Below are 19,831 nucleotides of genomic sequence, written 5' to 3'. Positions count from 1 at the left end.
CTAGGAAGGAGGAGGCCGGGGAAGAACCAACTTTTCGATAACCTGCAGAATATTACTATGATGTGGGAACAATTGTGAGAAACTCAAAATAAGGTGACTCTCAAACCCTGAGGTCTAGCGGAAACTTCCCAGAAGATACAGAAGTTCAAAACCGCACAGGGAACCAATTAGAATTAAACAAAATCGCGCCAGACTGCAACCCGAGTATTCGGCCAATGGAGAAACGGGGAGGGACCGACTGCGTCGCGGATACAACTACCTGCTTTGCGCCTCCGGTGCTGCCTGCTAACGGTCGGACACTCGTTCCCGCAAGGTTGTAAATAAACGCCTCGCTCGCTGAGCTCCAAGCCTCTGAGTCCTTTGTTTGCGGACGGGGTAAGGGCATTTCTCACACTATCCACCCGCTTTTTAACCAAGTGGGGAAACAGATTTAGGGCAAAAGTGGATGAAGGAAGCAATACTGTCGGAGGCAGAATTTGATCGCAGGTCTGAGGCCGCCCATCATTTTACCCATTTCTGTTGGCCCTGACTGTTCAGTTCAGTTTCTCAGGTTTACTCAAGACCATTCCTCCTAAATAGGGTTCTCAGGAAGCCATTGTTGAACTAAAGAGCATTTACTGCCATTTAACGGGCATAAGGATTTTAGTAAGTTAGGAGATTTATGGAATTTGGTTGTCCTCTCGTTTTTCCAGTGGCGATTAAATTTTTTAAAAAAGCCATAGCCACTCAATTACAATGACTACTCAGTCTGCCCGCTTGAAACACTCCAGGTAGATTAATTTTTATGATTCATCTTCCCTTTCCTGTTTTGATGGAACACGAAGACTGAACCATTCTTGTCAATGAAAAACTCGAGTTCCCACCCCGCAAATTCGTGCTGTAATGACAGTCTAATTGGCTGACACGCAGGTGGGATTTCCTGTCCCCATTTTAAGAAAACAAATCTGCAAGAAGTGCCCAGTCAATTTAAAAGGACTGAAACAAAGAATAAGCCAAAGAGAGAAACGGGTCCAGTCTTCCCGCCCTCTGCATCCCGCTCCCGAGTCCGCGGGTTCTGAACGCCCCTGCTCGGCTGACCCCCCACGCGCCCGGCCAGCCGGCCGGTGTCACGTGGGGTTTCCAGGCCACGGACCTGCAGGCCCCTTCGCGCCCAGCCTGGTGCGCGCTCCAGGCTCAGCAAATTCTTCGCGCCCAGGCACACCCAGGCCCCACAACAAAGATCCACAGCTCGGGTCTCGGGGGAGGGCCGACGAGGGCTGCGGCTGCAGGTTCCGGAAGACGGGAGGCCCCTCCCACTGCGGGTTGGAGACAAAGGCTTCTGAAGGTGCCCTAGCGCCCCGCTGCCCGCGTCTCTTCGGTCCCCTACCCGCCAATCTACGCGGCCTCCGTGCTGCCCCGGGGGACGACACACCGCTGCGTCGCTGACCGCAGCTCCTGGAGGCGCTGGCGCTGCGCCTCCAGGAGCTGCGCAGGGGCCCGGCACTCCCGCGGCCGCCCTCGCTCGGCGCCCTTCCCACAATGCAACATCCCTCTCCCCCGCGGCCTGGCCGGACACCGGCGTACCCCAAAATGCGCCTCCCCGTGAGGCAACAGCCCTCCTTTCTTCCGCCTGCGCCCTCCTAGCCGCACCACTTCCATCCCCAAAAGGCTCCAGCCGCAACAGCAGTCGGGTTCTGGGCTCGCCGCCGGACCCCTGGAGGGCGCGGGGCAGGTGTCCAAGCTCCGCGCCAGCCTCCGCTCCCGCTGCCACAGTCAGTGTGCCGGGCACACGCACACCCCGCAACCCCTCCCTCACCCCTTCCCCGATGTTCAGTCTCCGCCAGCCCAGGTCGCTGCATCCTCCGCGTGCGGCGGCGAGAGGGAGGCAGCAGGCGCAGCCGCCGGCAGAGGCAGAGACACCGTGTGACGGCGCAGCTCCGTGACACACGGTTCTGGTTGAAGAGCGGACGCGCGGTGGAGGAGGTGACTGCGCTTGGGACGTGGAGGGATGGCTTGACTTTTCCCGTTAAACCAGCACGAGCCATGGATGCGCACGGGCGATGCGCCCCCCCACTAAGAGAAAGACCACGATTCGAGACCCTCAGCGCCCTAGCGTGTCGCAGTAAGTGCGAGGTTGGCGGGCAGAGTGTGGGTGGGGGGAGAGGGGGGTGACTGATGCAATCCGCCCCGAAAGGAGGAGGAGAGACAGTGGAGCGCGGGCTGGGGCGGCCACGCCACTCTGCCTGAAGGTCGCCGGTAACCTCCGCCCTTCACCTTACTCGGAAATCTGCCACGCCACGTCGAGCTCCCCTCCACCCCCCACCTCCAGCAGACGGAGGACACGTTTTACCGGCTGAGGCAGCCAGACCGTGGCACAAAGGACATCTCACGGCCAGTGGGAAAATCTGGAAGGGCGGACACCTTGACGGCTCTCTCCTTTTGACACCTTTCCCTTTATTGTCCGAGGTAGGGTGATTTTTCCGGACTCGGGAGAGCTGGGGGAGCGGCGGCGGGAAGAAGGGATGCTGGAGATGTGCGAGGAGGCGGCGGGAACGCAGAAGTCACCGGGGCGGGCCTGGAAGGAAGGGGTGCGCTGCTGCGCCGGACGCGTTCGGATTTTCTTTTCGGGAAAGGAAAAGTGCGGTTCCCCTGTTGTTCCGAATGCACGCGGTAGCGTCCGGAGGCGCAGAGGCCCCTCGTTTCACCTTCGCGTCGGCTGTGGCTTACTTTTTCGTTCTGTTTTCTTAGTGGCAGCATGTGGCACCCGCTCTGGTTAAATATACAAGGGTCGGAGACCCGCGGGTCTGCGGGCAGAGCTCAGCCGGCGTGAGGGCGCGACTGCCTACCGGAGGAGAGTTTGCATCCTGGGCTTTTGGGGTAGTTTCCTGTGTTCCTAGGGCCCAGAGGGGAGCATGTGATGCCCCCGGGGTGTGAGTGCGGTCGCCTGGGTCTCAGTGACCGGCCGCGTGGCGCGAGTAAACCGGGGTACGTTTGCCGCCCCGATCTCGGTAACGGAGAGGAGTAAGCAGATGCCGGATGCTGGAGGTGGGGGGGGGGGCGAATTTCTAAAGGATGCTAGCACTGACTCACTGTCCTTTCCCGCTTTAAAGAGGTTCTTTCTAAAATCAAGAAGGGGAGACAGAGGGAAGTGCTGTTCTGGGCGCTGGGATCACCGGAGCTGGCGAACAAAAGCCACCGCTTGCGCGGGGTCCGGGCTGAACTGCCCTGGCCGCCACTGCAGCTCTTCCCCACATCCCGGCAGCTCGCTCGCGTCCCCCCAGAATGTTGCCACAAAAGGCCTTTAAACTGGCCGCGTCGTTGCGGCGGCGGGGACACTCCACCGCCCCAGTGTGCGTCGCCCGGCGCTCGCCGCCCGATCCCCCTTCCCGGAGCGTCGGGCCCCTCGGCACCCCCTGGGGCCCCCACGGGACACGGCGCTGCCTAGACGCTGTTTCCCTGCGGAATCTTTCGCCCCTGTTTCTGGGCAGAACTGTAGTCAGAGAAGGTGGACGTGCATATGGCGGCAAAAGGAATTTCGCGGTAACAGCGTCACGGCGTTCGGGTGCCTTTCACAGGCTGTCTTGGGCTGGGGAGGGTGGTGCTAAAATTGAAAGTCCTTTGTGTCTCGCTCTGCGGCGCAGACCCCGTTTTTATCGCATTATTACTCCGGTGTAAACCTAACTGCCGCCGGGATCACGTACTTTGTCAGATGAATCCATGGTGATGTATGTAGTAAAAAAGACTCCAGAGCTGGGAAACGCTACTTACGGATTTGACATCTCTGCGGTGGCTTTAAGATTTTTTAGTACAAGGGGGAGGAGAGACTAAATCTACGGTTCGCAGACTGCAGGGCCCAGCAAGGCTGTAATTTGTCACTTTGATGGAAGAAACTGTGCAGCAACTCGTGCTTTTCCTGACGTCAGAAAGACAACGGAAAGAAAACCTGATCTAGGTGGCTGGCTGCCCTCATTGTTAAACATCTCCCGCGGGCTTGGGAACCCTGAAAGCCGTGGGAAACTGTCAAGTCGGGGCACTGATCTCCTGTGGGCCCCCCGGATTTGGGGGCAGCCCCAGCTTCAAATGGCTTTACTCTTCAGTCCTCAGTGTGTCACCTTAAGCATCTGGATACCCTGCCTGGTTTGGTTTGAGGTCTTAACCTTCATGAAGTTTATTCACTTTTTAAATTTGTTTAACATATTCAATAAATATTTCCTAGTTGGGGACTTATTTTGTAGCAGACAGCAATTAACTAGCAATTAACCAGATACACTTCCGGCTTCTGTGCTCACGGGAGACAGGCAATAAAGGCACGTATAAATGAATTTCAGGTATTCACTAGTGCAAGAAAGAAATAAAACAGGGTCATTTGATGGGGGAGGGTGCTTGAGGTAACTAACCCTCTAGGGGTGCCTGTGTGAGAGGGTGACATTTGTCCTAAGGTTAGGAGGCCAGGTATCAGGCTATTGCAAGTCTTCTCTTTTCCTCACTTTGGATGGTACATACTTGAAAGCAAACCGATCTTACTCATCATTGTTCCCCTGATGCCCAGCAGATTAGCTGCTTGATGAAACGCCGGTTGGACTGAGAATTTGCCTAAGCTCACTCACTTCTTTATGTTGACCCTCCTTTCTACATCTCATTACTTGTTCCTTCTCCTAAATTGAAACATAACTCGTTTTCTACTCTGCTTTTCCGTCTCTCTTACCCACTCCACACTTCTGAGCAGTTACCAGGCCCTTGCAAATGCCCCTCAAAGCTGTCTTTTCATCCCCATTCCCACTGTCAAAATTCAAGTCCCCTGTCACCTGACCTAGATATGGCAATTCAAGTAGGGTGTGGAATGCAAGAATCATGCAACAGACACAGAGGCACCCTGCAGAAACCAGCGCTCAGGAGAGGAGGACGCAAGTGCGATTCATCGTTAAGAGTGAAGCAGCTAATTAATGAGGTGGAACAGCTTTCTAGAGAGTCTCCTTCATACCAAGCTCCCTTCGTTCAGTCTTGACACACCCATGAGGTCTATATTCCTAAAAATCAGTTTGCATTTTTTAATGAACTTGCTTCTAAAAACCTTCAGTGGGTTCCCAAGTATGAATTCCTTAACCAGCCCTTGGCTGGTGTGACTCTGTTGGAGTGTCTTCTGTAACCTAAGGGTTGTGGGTTCGATTCCCCATCAGGGCACAATACCTAGGTTGCTGGTTTAGTCCCAGGTCCGGTCGCATACGAGAGACAACTGATTGATGGATTGATGATTCTCTTTCCCTTGGATGATTCTCTTTCTCTAAAAGCACTGAAAAAATGCCCTCTGGTAAGAATAAAAAAAATTTTTAACCAGGCACTCAGAACCCTCCACAATCTGACTCCTCACCTTTCTCCATCTCTTCGTCCCAGTTCACCCTTTCCCTCCCCGTCACTTTTCTGACTTAAGATGTGTTGATTCCAGACTGGAGTGCCTACTGAAATTCTATATATTTGTGAAGACTAGCCCAAATGCCAATTTTCTACCTCTCTGAATAAGTGTTTACCTCTTAGCATTTTCATAAAATTGTTTACCTTTTACTGATTGCACTATTGTCACACCAGGTGATGGAAGGTGGCTTTGAGTCGAATGTAAATACAGTCAGCCCTTGGGATCTGAGGGTTCTGCATCCCTGGATTCAACCAACCACAGGTTAAAAAGTCTTTTAAAAAATGTCATGTTTTGCTGACTTGTACTATGTAGTTAGACCTACCATGGTTGCATCTGTGCTGAACATGGGCAGGCTTTTTTCCTTGTCATTATTTTCTAAACAATACAGTATAACAGCTATTTACAATACCATTTACATTGTTTTAGGTGTTATAAGTAATCTAAAGATGATTTAAAGTATATGGGAAGATATGCTTAGGTATATACAAACACTAGACCATTGTATTGGATTGGCCAAAAAGTCCATTACATTTTTTCCGTAAAATAAAAGACATTTTTCATTTTCACCAATAATTTTTATTGATTTGGTTATTTTGAGTATGTTGGCTCTCTCTGGTTATTGGCTTCTAGAGAGTAGGTACCGGGGTGCTGCTAAATATCTTCTGATGCATAAGACAGCCCCACATCAAAGAATTATTTGGCCAAAATGTCAATAGTACCAAGAAACTTCACAAAACATTTTTGACCTGTTCAATTAATCACAACACTTTCTCCATGCACCGCATAAATCTTTTTTACATTTCAGTTGCATTTTTACCTTTCTTGAAATAATGGCATAGTATGCCAAAAATGTGTATTTTCTTCCATCTTCAGTATTAAAATGGCTGAACAAAGATTCACCAATTTCGATGTTTTTTTAAATGCATGCTGATATGACAGCTGTCACAATACAGTCTAACTTGTTTTGAATGAAGTTAAAGACAACTAAGCACATCATAGGGAAAAAACATAAAGGGCTCTTTTGGCCAACCCAATATATAAGAGGCTTGAGCTTCCATGGATTTTAGCATCCATGTGGGTCCTGGAACCATTCTTCCTAGGATACCAAGGGATGACTGTACCAACTCTTGACTCACCAGCCTCGGGAGGTTGAATAAGTTGTTCATATTTCTAAACGTCAGGGGGTTTTGTTTGTCCTTCATTTGTTTAATGGGAATAACGATGGTGGTGGTGGCAGTAGTGGTACCTATCTTAGTGAGTGTCCTGAAGATTTAATTAAAGTAATGGATGTGAAGTGCTTGGCATGGCGTTATTACTCTATATATATTGAATTAAAAGGAACTTCAGGTTTCTCATGTACCATAGGGAGTGGGGAAAGTTCATCAGTAAAGTTCCTCTTACCTCTGATATTCTATGACTATGTAATCATTTAAAAATATTTTCTGAAAATAATAGCTTGATGGAAACTACCTGAATCTTTTCAGTCTCTGGGAGAATAAGCATCTGTGAAAGGTGGCGTGGTGTGGGGGTGGGGGAAGTAAGCACTTTCTAAACAACATCATAGACTTCAAAAAACACACCTTTTAACAGGAACCCTATACTGAGTCATTGTTATACTTGCTCCTAAAATGTGATCACATTATATTCATTGGTTTTCTGGTTACCACCTGTGTGTTAAGTGGCTCACTCTCAGTAAAGGAACTCAGTGATTAGGAGTGCCCTGTGGTCCAGAGAAACTTCACAGGCCTGGGGTTGCAGTCAAGCAATTCCAGTGTTCCTGCCTCCAGTGAAAAAATCACAGTGTGCCTTTGCCAGTAACCAGCTGGGTGCACTCGGGCAACCCACTGAATGTTTTCATGCTTCATTTTCTCATCTGTCTAATGCAGCCACTCTCAACCTTTCTCATCTCATGGCACACATAAACTAATTACTAACATTCTGTGGCATAACAGAATAGATATTTTATATATTTCCAACCTGACCAAAAAAAGTAGGTATTATTTTGATTCATTCACATGGAACAGCTGTTGTTGTGTTGGCTGTTATAATTTTTTAATTTGACCATCTAAGGGAAAAGAGGTCAGTGCCCCTAAAATTCTTGGTCACATGGGTTGAAAACTGCTGGTCTTATGCTAAAAATAATGTCTGAGCTGCCTAGCTTATAGAGTTGTAAAGATACGGTGAGAACAGAACTTAGAAAATCCTTGAATGAGTTGAAGGAACTATGAACAACGATAATCATCCGAGGATAAACACACCGCGAACATTTAGAAGATGGGTTTATATTAGTGACTCTCAACTCTGGTTTCACTTTGGTCTTACCTGGGGTCTTTGAAAGGCTATGAATGCCTAGACTCTGTTTCCAGATATTCATATTTAGTTTGCCATGGATGGACATTTAAAATAAATAAATAAACAAACAAAACAAACCCCCGTAACACCAGGGATAATTCTAATATGCAGTGGTTGAGAGTTAAGAGAAGACAAAACAAAACCAGAAATTAAATGAAGACCTCCATATGTTATTTGATAAAGTCTTAAAAATGCAAAATCATGGTGACTTTTCCCTTGACTCAATTAAACTAACCAGTTGTTGACATCACAGAGCCACAGCCTCAGGTTACAATTTATAACCTGAATTTCCCCAGGCATAGCAACCGGTCCAGTGATCCAGCCAGGGCCACATGAAGATTTAATGTGTGGATCTCAGTTTCCATCTCTTAGGAATGACGAAGATTGGAAAAGAAAGAGACAATGGAACATGTAAGGAAAGGGATAGGCTTTGCCCAAGGCACAGGGAAGAGGCTCTGAGGGAGAGAGAGACGGGACAAAGTACAGAGAAAATCTTGAGTTTGCTGCATTGAACTGGTTTTGTTTAGGCTGCAAACTGGTGGCTGTAGAAACAAATAAAGCCTGTGGGTGTATTTTGTGTGACCTATGGTTTCTTTCAAAATTATTTGGAATTAGTTGTCAACATTTACAGGATTTCATTTAAACTGTATTTCTGGCATTTCTTGGAAAAAAAAACAAACACCTGGCTTTTTTTTTTCCTATTGAAATAGATGGGACACATATTATCCAGTCCCTGATGCCCAATCTGCTTTGCTCATGTATCTTGCCTGTTTGGGCCCTGGCTGCGTTTGTTTTTAACCCTCAGTCTAAATCTGTAGATCTTACTGCAGATTAGAATCCCCTAGAGATCATTTAAATATCCGTGCGTGGATCCCAACCTAGGTCAATTAAATCAGAAACTGCTGTGTGGGGAAGGGCGGTTGTTACTCTATTCTTTAAAAACCGTTGAATGTTATTTTTAATTTTTATTGAATTTATTAGGGCAACATTGGTTAATAAAGTAGGCCTCAGGTGTACAGTTCTATAATGCATCATGTGTATATTTAGTGTGTGTTACCACCCAAGTCAAGTCTTCTTTCATCACCATTCATCCCCCTTTACCTTCTTCCACCTTCCTACCCCGCCCTTTCCTACTGGTATTCACCATACTGTGGTCTGTGTGTAGGAATTTTGTTTTGTTTTTGCTTTAAAAAAAACTTTTTTTTTTACCCAGCCTCCCAAAGCCCCTTGGGGTCCCCTTCTAACAGCTGTCAGTCTGTTCTCTATCTATGAGTTTGTTTCTATTTTGTTTGTTTATTTTATTATATTACACATTTAAGTAAAATCATATGGTATTTGGCTTTCTCTGACTGTCTAACTTCCCCTAGCATAGTACTGTCCAGGTTCATTCATACTGTCGCAAAAGGTAAGATTTTCTTCTTTTTTTGTGGCCGGGTAGTGTTGCATTGTGTAACTGCACCAAAGCTTTTTTATCTACTCATCTACTGATGGGCAGTTGGACTGCTCCCAAATCTTGGCTATTGAAAATGACTCTACAGTGAACATAAGAGTTCATATATTCTTGTGAAGTAATGGTTTGGTTTTCTCTGGATACATACACAGAATTGGAATTATTGAGTCATTAGGCAGTTCCCATTTTAATTTTTTGAGGAAACCTCATACTGTTTTCCACAGTGGCTAAACCAAAAGGCATTCCCACCAATAGTGCACAAGTGTTCTATTCACTCCACATCCTCACCAGCACTTGTTGTTTGTTGATTTATTGATGGTAGCCATTGTGACAGGTATGAGATTATATCTCATTGTGGTTCTAATTTGCATTTCTCTGATGATTAGTGACCTTGAGTATCTTTCATATGACTATAGACCATCTGTATGTCCTCATTGGAGAAGTGTCTACATAGGTCCTTTGAACATTTTCAAAAATTTTTTTGGAGTTGAGTCATATAAATTCTTTATAAATTTTAGATATTAACCCCTTATCAGATGTATCATTAGTGAATAGGTTCTGTCACTTAGCGCATTGTCTTTTTCATTTTGTTGATGGTTTCCTTTACTATGCAAAACCTTTCTGGTTTGATGTAGTCCTATTTATTTTTTCTTTTGTTTCCCTTGCCTGAGAAGACATATCAGAAAATATACTGCCGTGAGAAATGGCTGGGATTGTATTGCCTGTGTTTTCTTCTAGAACTTTTTATGGTTTCAAGTCTTACATTTAAGTCCTTAATGTATTTTGAATTAATTCTTATGTATGGTGCAAAAGGTAGTCTAATTTCATTTTTTGTACACATATGTCCAATTTTCCCAACACCATTTATTGAATAAACTATCTTCGGCCCAATATATGTGCTTGCTTCCTCTGTCAAATATTAATTGACTCTAAAGGTATAAGTTTATTTCTGGGTTCTCTATTATGTTCCATTGATCTGTGTGTCTGTTTTTATGCCATTACTTTGCTGTTTTGATTACTAGGGCCTTGTAGTATAGTTTGATATCAAGTAGTGTGATTCCTCCAAATTTGTTTTTCTTTCTCAAGAATGCTGTTGCTATTCAGGGTCATTTGTGGTTCAATATGCATTTTTTGGAATATTTGTTCTAGTTCTGTGAAATATTTGTATCTTGATAGGAATTGCATTGAATCTATAGATTGTGTTGGGTAGTATGGACATTTTAATTATGTTAATTTTTCCTACACATGAACATAGTATATGCTTCCCGGAGTTTGTATAGTCTTCAGTTTCTTTTTTCAGTGTCTTATAATTTTCCGAATACAGGAAAAATTTTACATCTTCGGTGAAAATTTTTCCTAGGTATTTTATTCTTTTTGAAGCAATTGTAAAGGGGTTTGGTAGTTCATTACTGAAACGAACTACCAAAATGCAACTGATTTCTGGATATTTGTTTTGTATCCTGCTACTTGACTGAACTCATCTGATAGTTTTAGTAGTTTTGGGTTGAAATTTTAGGATTTTCTCTATATAGTATTATGTCATCTGCAGATAATGAGAGTTTTACTTTTTCCGTTCCAATTTGGTTGCCTTTTATTTATATTATCTGATTGTGGTGGCTAGGAATTCCAGTAATATGTTGAATAAGAGTATTGAAAGTGGACATCCCTGTCTTATTCCTGACCTTAAGGTCAGGAGTTTTTGCGCATTGAATATGATGTTGGCTGTGGGTTCGTCATATATGGCCTTTTTTATGTTGAGGTATGTTCTCTTTATTCCCACGTTGCTGAAAGTTTTTATCATGAATGGGTGCTGGATTTTATCAAGTGCTTTTACTGTATTTATTGATGATCATGTTATTTTTAAAAAGATTTTATTTATTTATTTGAGACATGGGGAAGGGAGGGAGAAGGAGAGGGAGTGAAACACCAATGTGTGGTTGCCTCTAGCACTTCCCACACTGGGGACCTGGCCTGTAACCCAGGCATGTGCCCTGACTGGGAATCCAATCTGCAATTTTTTCCGTTGCAATCCAGCCCTCAGTCCACTGAGCCACACTAGCCAGGGCGAGATGATCATGTGATTTTTATCCTTCATTTTGTTTGTGTGGAATATCACATATTTTATTTTTTAAATTGTCACTTGAGGATGTATTTATTGACTTTAGAGATGGGATGGAGGGGGGGAGAGAGAAACAGACAGAGGGACATGGATATGAGGGAGAAACATCGATTGGTTTCCTCCTGCATGTGTCCAGGCTGGGGATCGAACACACAGCCTTTTTGGTGTATAGGATGACCTTCCAACCAGCTGAGCCACCCAGCCAGGGCTGTACCTGGTTATTGATTTGTACTCGTCTTGCATCCCCAGAATAAAGCCCACTTGATCATGGTGTATGATCTTTTTTAATGTATTGTTGGATCCAGTTTGCTAATATTTGTTGAGTATTTTAGCATCTATGTTCATCAGGTATTTTGGCCTATAATTTTTCTTCTTCGTAGTGTCCTTATCTGGTTTTGAAATTAGTATAATACTTGCCTTGTAAAATGACCTTGGGAGTCTTCCTGTTACAGAACAGACCCGGTGGGGGTGAACTATATACTCTTACCAAAAGGCCCCCCTTTTTTCTCTGGGGGTCCCCCCAACCTACTAGGTTCGTCTTGCCTGCCGCCAGAGGAAAGAGGTCTCAATGCCAGAGATTGGTGAAAAGGAAATTGTTTATTTAAAAGTTAGAGTAATGACTGAATACCTTTATTAAAATACTAAAGTTCTTTAGAATACCCACAAACACACATACTCCTTCCTTCTACCCTTTGCCCAGTCCAAGGGACCGTAACTCAGGAAAAGAAGTAGAAGTCCATGATTCAGACTCCTGGCACCATCAGCTGTGTCACCACCACAATCTCCAGTTAACCCAAAGCCATGTGGCACCTTCTCATGGTCTACCAGCAAGAGTCCTTTCACCACTTTTCTTCCAGCAAAGTCTCTCCTGCTTCCCATGCCACATGGCAAAAATGAGCAAGCCAAGCCGGGTGATCCCAACCTCGGCCCAAGCCACGTGGTAATTCCGGCTACAGCTGCGTGGTCCCAGCTCCTCTGCCCAAGCAGCATGGTCCTGCACACTGGTATGGCTGCTGCGCCTGGGTTTAAATCCCCTGCGGATCTTCCTCTGCAGCCCCATTTCCGACTCCTCCCACAGTCAGTTACACCCACCAGCATTCCCATATTCGTCCAGCTTTTCTGGGCTGCCATAGTAAGGCCGGACAGGCATGACCCCATGGCCTGGAGCCGGTCATCTCCAATCTGTCACACAGGTGCTGTCACCAGGAGGAATTGCTTCCCAGTCATGTCCTGGGTTGAAGTCACTCCCATCCCCCTGGCTCAAGGCTTGGCCACAGCTATTTAACATATCTATAAAACCAGTTAAAGGCTATAGATATGTTAAATGACCGTGACAGAAGTTGGAGACCCCCTGCTTGGCTGCACCCTGTTACATTCCTTCCTCTTGAATTTTTGGGACTGGTTTGAAAAGTAGGTGTTAGTTCTTTTCTGAATGTTTGGTAAAATTTATCTGTGAAGCCATTTAGTCCTAGACCTTTGTTTGTTGGGAGTTTTTTTTTATTACTGTTTCAATTTCACTAGTTGCAATGTCTTTTCAGATTCTCTAATTCTTCCTGACTCAGTTTTGGAAAACTGTATGTTTCTAGGACTGTATCCACTTCATATACATTGTCCAGTCTGTTGGCACATAGTTGTTCATAATATTTTCTTATAATCCCTAATAATTTACTTTATAAGAAAATATTTTCTTATAAACTGTATTTCTGCAGTTAGTTGCTTTTTCTATTTTATTTCTGATTTTATTTGTTTGGGTCCTCTTTTTTTTTTCTGTTGGGTCTGGTTAACCTTGTCAGATTTCTTTTATCTTTTCAAAGAAGCAGCACTTGATTTCATTGATCTTTTGTATTTTTTTAGACTTTCATTTATTTGTGTTCTGATTTCTATTATTTCCTTTCTCATTTTGGACTTTGTTGTTCTTCATTTAGATCCTTTAAGTGTAAAGTTAAATTGTTTATTTGAGATTTTTCTTATTTCTTGAGGCAGTCCTGTAATGCTATGAATTTCCCTCTTATGACTGCTTTTGCTGTGTCATAAATTTGGAGTTCTTGTGTTCTCATTTTCATTTGTTTCAAGGTATCTTTGGATTTATTCCTTGATCTCGTTGTTAATCCATTTATTGTTTAGTAACATGTTATTTATCTTCCATGTCTTTATGTGTTTTTCATTTTTTCTTGTGATTGATTTCTAGTTACATAGCATTGTGGTCAGAGAAGATGCTTGATGTGATTTCAATCTTTTTAAATGTATTGATACTTGTTTTGTCTCCTCATATGTTGTCTAACATAGAAAATGTCCCACATATACTTGAAAAGAGTGTATATTTTGCTGCTTGGGGTTAAATGTTCTGAAGATATCAGTTAAATCCATTTGATGTAGTGTGTCATTTAAGGTTGCCATCTCCTTGTTGATTTTCTATCAGGAAGAGCTATTTGTTGATATCAATGATGTGTTAAAATCCCCTACTTTGACTGTATTACTGTTGGTTTCCCATTACGTTCATCAAGATTTGCTTTATGTATTTAGGTGCTCCTGTGTTGGGTGCATAAGTGTTTACAAGAGTTATCGCCTCCTGTTGGATTAGTCTCTTTAGCACTATGAAATGTCCTTCTCTGTCTCTTGTTATGGCCTTTGTTTTCAAGTCTACTTCATATGATACAAATATTGCTATCTCATTTTTCAAATTTCCATTAGCATGAAATGTCTTTTTCCATCTTGTTACTTTTAGTCATTGTGTAGCTTTTGTTCTGAGGTGGGTTTCTTGTAGACAGCATATATATGGGTTTTGTTTTCTTATCCATTCTGCTACCCTATATCTTTTGAGTGAAGCATTTAAGTCATTTACATTTAAAGTGATATTGATAGATACATATTTATTGCCATTTTATTCTTTATAACTATTCCTCTGTGTTTTCTTCCTTTTTCTTCTTCTTGAAGAAGACCCTTTAACATTTCTTGTGATTCTGGTTTGGTAGTAATGAACTGTTTTAGCTTTTTTGTGTCTAGAAAGCACTTTATTCCTCCTTTACTTTTAAATGATAGCCTTGCTGAATAAAGTAGTCTTGATTGTGGGTCCTTGCTTTTCATCACTTTGAATATTTTGTACAGTCCCTTCAGGCGTGAAAGGTTTTTGTTGAATGATCAGCTCTTTTGTAAGTAAATAACTGTCCTTCTCTTGCTGCTTTTAGGAGTCTTTGTTCTTAACCTTTGTCATTATATGTGACTCTTTGGGTTTATCCTGTTTGGGACTCTCTGCACTTCCTGGACTTGTGTGTCTTTTTCTTTCACCAGCTTAGGGAAGTTTTTAGTTATTATTTGAATATGCTCTCAATCCCTTGCTCTCTCTCTTCTGGTACACCTGTGATGTAGATGTTGTTAACACTTCATGTTGTCCCGAAGGTTCCTTACCTATCCTCAAGAGCCTTCCAAATTGCTGACTTGATTCTCTGCTTCATCCAATCTAGTTTATACCTTTTAGTGTATTTTTCATTTCAGATATTGCGTTCATTTCTGACTCATTCTTTTTTATGGTTTCTATATCCTTTTTAATGCTCGCTATCTCTTTGCTGAGTTTCTCTAAATGCCTTGACCATCCTTATAACCATTTTTTAAACTTTTCTATCTTATAACTTGCTTGCCTCCATTTCAGTTAGCTCATTTTCTGGAGATTTCTCCTGTTCTTTCATTTGGGGAATGTTTCTTTGTCTCCCCATTTTGCTTCTTTGTGTTTGTTTCTATGTATTAGGTAGATCTGCTGTGACTCCCAGTGGTGGTAGGGTGGCCTTGTATAGTATGTAAGTGTCCTTTGGGACTCAGTCGCATAGCCTCCTTAATCACTGGATCTGGGTGCTCTAGGAATGTCCCTGTGTGGGTTGTGTGAGCCCCCCTGTTGTAATTGAGTCTTGGTTGCTATTGGCCTTTTCATGTGTGAGGTCAGCTCTCAGGCTGGCTGACTGTGAGAATCAGCCTTGACCACAGTGTATGAGCTGCTCTGTAGGTGCTGATGACATGAAACAGAATTCACCTCAACAGTGTCCAGTGCCTGCCAAGATCTCTCTTTGGATATGCTGCTTTAGAAACTAATTGGATCATTCTCTGATGTTGTCTGGGCCACTGGGTATGTAGGTTCTGGGACCTCCCAGGAGGGACTCTGCTGCAGATCAATGTCAGGCACTGCCTGTTATGGGCTCTGGTCAACCTGTTTGGAGCTACAAAGCAATCCATGGTTTTTGGCTGCCTCTGCTGGGCCTAGGTGTATGCAGGAGGATGAAGCTGTGCACCAAGGTCAGCTTTACCGGCATCAGGCCCATGGGGCTGGTCAGCAAAATCCCAAGGCACCCTGAGAGCCAGCTCTACCTGCTGGCTGGCTGACTGATAGGCTCGCTGAGGTCAGTCACTGAGAGAGCCTCTAGCAGTACTCAGGTTGCATGTCATAGGTTCTCAGTGACTCACCAGGTCAGGGTAAGTGGTGTTCACCAGAATGACACAGGTCCAGACTCAGTGCCAGTGCTGGGTCTGAATCTAATCAGCAAAAGTCCCAGGGGACATCAAGCTTACCTTCCACCCACCAGATGCCCACAGACCTTTGTGGCAGGGCGGGTTTTCAGGGAGTCATCAGGGTGAGGCCAGCAAAATTTATCAGGCCCAAACAGACCAAGACTTGACCACATGCATGAAGGGAGCACTGTATACTGCTGGACATGTGAGGGGAAATGGCCGCATCCTAGAGCCACACAACTCACAACGCAGTCTCCACTGTTATTTTCAAAAGCTCCTGAGGTGGTTCCTATTTCTAGTCAGAACTGAGGACCGCTCGTGTAAGTCAGCTATTCAGAAGATTTGTCCACAAGCCCATACTTTTATTTCTGATTATGATCCATTAGGAAATAGTCTGTGGAAGCATAAATTCAGAGGATTTTAGAACTGGGGGAGATCTTTGAGAGTGTATCCGTTAATCTGCCTTTCCTGTGTTGAGGTGAGAAGATAGAGGCCCAAAGAGAAGGAAAAAGCTTGTTCAAAGACTATAACTTCGTCTATTCTTGGATTATAACCTGTTTTCTCTTTTTAAATAAAGGTATATTTTTAAATGTGTGTTTTTTCTTTTTAAATAAGTGATCCTCTTTATACAAACCACTTTGTGGTGCTTGTGTCTGCCATCTGTTTTTGTTTTATTTTGTGTTTTAGAATATTTTGTTGGGAGTTAACTGTCATAGACAGGACTCAGAAACAAACCAGCTCCCATTCATTGTTTTTTGTTCAATGGCAATGCTTGATGAGAGAGACTGTTTTCTAAGTTTTTTAAATTTCTAAGTTTTTCGTAATTATTTAAATGTGTGGATTTTTAGTTGACAAGAAAGATTTTGTTTTAAAATTTAGTGGTATTTACACTGCTCAAATATACTCAGCATTCTAATTAAGTTTCAATTTAAAAAACACACGTTCCATCCTCCTGCATCTAAAGTTACAGGTTGAATTCATCAACTTCTGAAGTTTATCTGTATTTTCTGCCTTAGAGAAATCACAGTACTTTCAAAACACCTAAATACGGGTAGGCCAATTCCCAGATGTCATAGCCTGGGCATATTGATAACAGACATTCAAAGATCCTACGGGTGGGCACCTGACGAAGAGGCACACGGAGCTGCAGGAGCAGGCGCCCAGGTACAGTGAATGAGAGAGTGTGCAAAGGGACAAGGAAGCCTGTGCCAGGCAGTGAGCAGCTCACCTCCCTGGCCCAGACAGAGATGGTTAGTACTTATCCTCTGGTGAGCTCCCTGCAACACGGGGCTTCTCATCTTCTGCACCACTGATGTTTGGGGATGGATAACTGTTGTGGACAGCTGTTTGTGCATTACATGTTTAGCAGCATCCCTGGCCTCTTTCCACTAGAAGTTGGCAGCACCCCCTCATTTATGAGGACCAAAAATGCTTCTAGACATTAACAAATGTTGTGCAAAGGATAGGGGGTGGCAAGATGGTCTCCGGTTGAGAACCACTGCTTTAATGTAACGCTTTTTCAGAGGTATATGCTCAGTCACGGATTGGTCATTGGAGAAAGACATCACAGAGAAGTTTCGTTTGAAATTGGAAAATTACAAAAGCATACAATGAAAAATAAAAAAGCATGCAAGCAAGAAAGCTGGGCTTTAAAAGAAATGTAGGCATGGGCTTGATGGAAAGTCATGGGGGAATTAGGTTCAGGGCCAAGGGAAAGATGTGAACAAAGCAGAAAATTGCATAGGAGTAGATCCATTGCAGAATGGAAGGTTCAGAAAGTCATAGGAGAGAGAAATTAAAGAGGTAATTATGAGCAATCTGGTCTTTGAATTTGAGGTTCCGGAGATTAGACTTTATCCTGTACACATTAGCAGCAATTATGATGAGCAGAGAGGGAAGAGGAATGTGCGAGACATATTTCAGGAAGAATCTGGGCCTGTGAATGAGAGGGGAGGGATCAGCAGGTAGCGTGGAGGAAAGCGGTGGGCAAAGTCAGGATGGGGGAGCTGAAAGGAAGGAGAGGAATGGAAGGGACACCATGAAAGAATGTTGACAGGACTTGTGGCTGATTAGATATGAGGTAGCATTGTAGTGATATCCAGCTGGACTCCAAGTCTAAGTGATGAGAATGAACATTATCTTTAACTGAAATAGAAAAGCTGATGCGTGAGGTCAGGCGATGTGCCCAGTTACCCATGTGGAATTTGAGGTCATTGCGGACATCCACGCGGAGAAGTCCAGAGGGCAGCCCTAGTCTAGAAAGAATGTTTGGAAATTTTTCTGAGCAGGAAGGAACCTGAGAGATCATCTCCCTCCAGCCTTCTCATTATGCAGGTGAAAAAACATGTGGCATGTTAATTGGTGGGATTATTATCAAGTAGTGTTTAGGAGGGAGATCCTGTTTCATAACACAAAGGAATTCTAGTTTTATGAAATGAAAATACCTGGGAGAAAAATCTGAAAGATGCCCTGGGAGATGAACATGACACTACATGCTTGAAACTGTAAAATGGAAAGAATTTGGAGTGTCTGGAGTGAAGGGTGGAGGGCAGAAGCATCCCTGCCCTAAGGTAGGAAGGAGGAAGGGACCTGGGAAAGGACGCCAAGAAGCAGTGCTTAGGAGGGTGCAGGGAGGAGCAAGTTGGTGGAGAGCGATGAACAGTCCCCTTGTCTTGATTGGGAAGTAGTAGCAACAGTAGCACTCATAGTCACCATTGCTTACAAGAAGAACCAAGCCAGATATTCCCGTAAGTGCTGCATATGGACCCAACCGTGAAATCATTATAATGACTGTAGGAGATGGGTATCACTTTATCTCATTTTACAGAAGAGGAAACTTCTGAGGCGAAGAGGAGTTAACCTACTTGCCCAGGGTCACACAGGTCATAAATGGTGGAGGCAGAATTAGCATGGTTTCCGGGGAGTGAGGAAGAGAGGAGCAAGATGTTCAGACTGTTGGCAGTTAAAGAGAGGGGCGGCAGGTGGTAGTTCCTGGTTCTAGACAGGATTGCTTTCCAGATACAGGACTGAGAGCGGCTGACAGGAGTCAGGGATGCCACAGGGAGGAAGTGTGGCAAATACAGGGTCCTGGCAGGGCTGAGATCACTAGCCTGGCTTGAGGAAAGACAGTGAAGACACCTGTCCTTCTGAGATTGCTGACTGGCTCCCAGCCTGTTCTCTACCAAAGGCCACTTTTATTATTCCCCATCTCCCAAGGACTCAGGTTTTCAAAGATTTTTAACCATCAATTTTAAGCTTTTATTTTAATTGAAGTATAACTTACATGCGGTGCAACATTCAGATCTCAACTATACTGTTTAATGAGTTTTGACTACAATTTTAATTTGTGAACTCATTTTCTGTTTTTATTACTGAAAGATATATGAAATTGCCAGTCAGAATCTAGGGTTATCCCATCGAATTAATGCCGTCTAACTGAAAGCAAGGGTACCTGACATTTTAGTTAGCTTGTTTGGCCTGTCTGAGGTCTTTCAAAATATGAAAAAACAAGTCATAGATTCATATTACTGTCTAAGAGCCAGGGACTCAAAGACCCCAAGGGGTAAACAGGCTTATGCAGTTATTGGAAAAGATGGCAGGAAGAACAGGACCATCATTAGCCTTAGGCCTAATACTTTCTCAGAACCGCTGACCTGGCTACCGTGATTGATCTCAGGAGCTGAGCTAGTAGAAGTGTGATTTTATTAGTTCTTCAGAATTAAAAACACCACCAACAAAAAAGTAGTGATTCATAAAAATTTAAAAAGTAAGTGAATGTGACTGGATATTTAGTGATATTAAGGAATTCTTGTTCTTTTTTAGGTTTGACAGTGATATGGTGCTATTGTTTGAAAAAAGATTTCTTTTAGGGATATGTGCTGAACTATGTGCAAATGATAGGATACTGGGATCTGCTTTAACATAGTTCTGTGTGTTGGTGGGGGTAAAACTTCAACAACACTGGCTTGGCCCTGGCTGGTGTGGTTCAGTGGATTGAGTGCCAGACTGTGCACCAAAGAGTCATTGG

General features: G+C 43.9%; 1 protein-coding gene across 4 annotated transcripts in view; it reads left to right on the top strand.

The window, feature by feature from the left end:
- The first annotated feature begins 1,555 nt into the window (after positions 1–1,555).
- The window catches only part of SLC38A1 (solute carrier family 38 member 1), a 69,979-nt gene continuing 51,703 nt past the window's right edge, over positions 1,556–19,831 (top strand). For 2 of the 4 annotated variants that reach the window (XM_037162335.2, XM_037162333.2), the window contains exon 1: positions 1,556–2,101. The gene's annotated coding sequence lies outside the window, so the exon portion shown is untranslated. Of the gene's footprint in view, positions 2,102–2,161; positions 2,446–19,831 lie in introns of those variants that run through there. The other 2 variants (XM_037162334.2, XM_037162332.2) reach the window with 1 other exon arrangement.

The sequence above is a fragment of the Artibeus jamaicensis genome, unplaced genomic scaffold (genome assembly GCF_021234435.1).
Source record: "Artibeus jamaicensis isolate MK-2021 breed Jamaican fruit bat unplaced genomic scaffold, CSHL_Jam_final contig_233, whole genome shotgun sequence".
Classification (NCBI taxonomy): Eukaryota; Metazoa; Chordata; class Mammalia; order Chiroptera; family Phyllostomidae; genus Artibeus; species Artibeus jamaicensis.
This window is presented reverse-complemented; position numbering and strand designations above follow the sequence as displayed.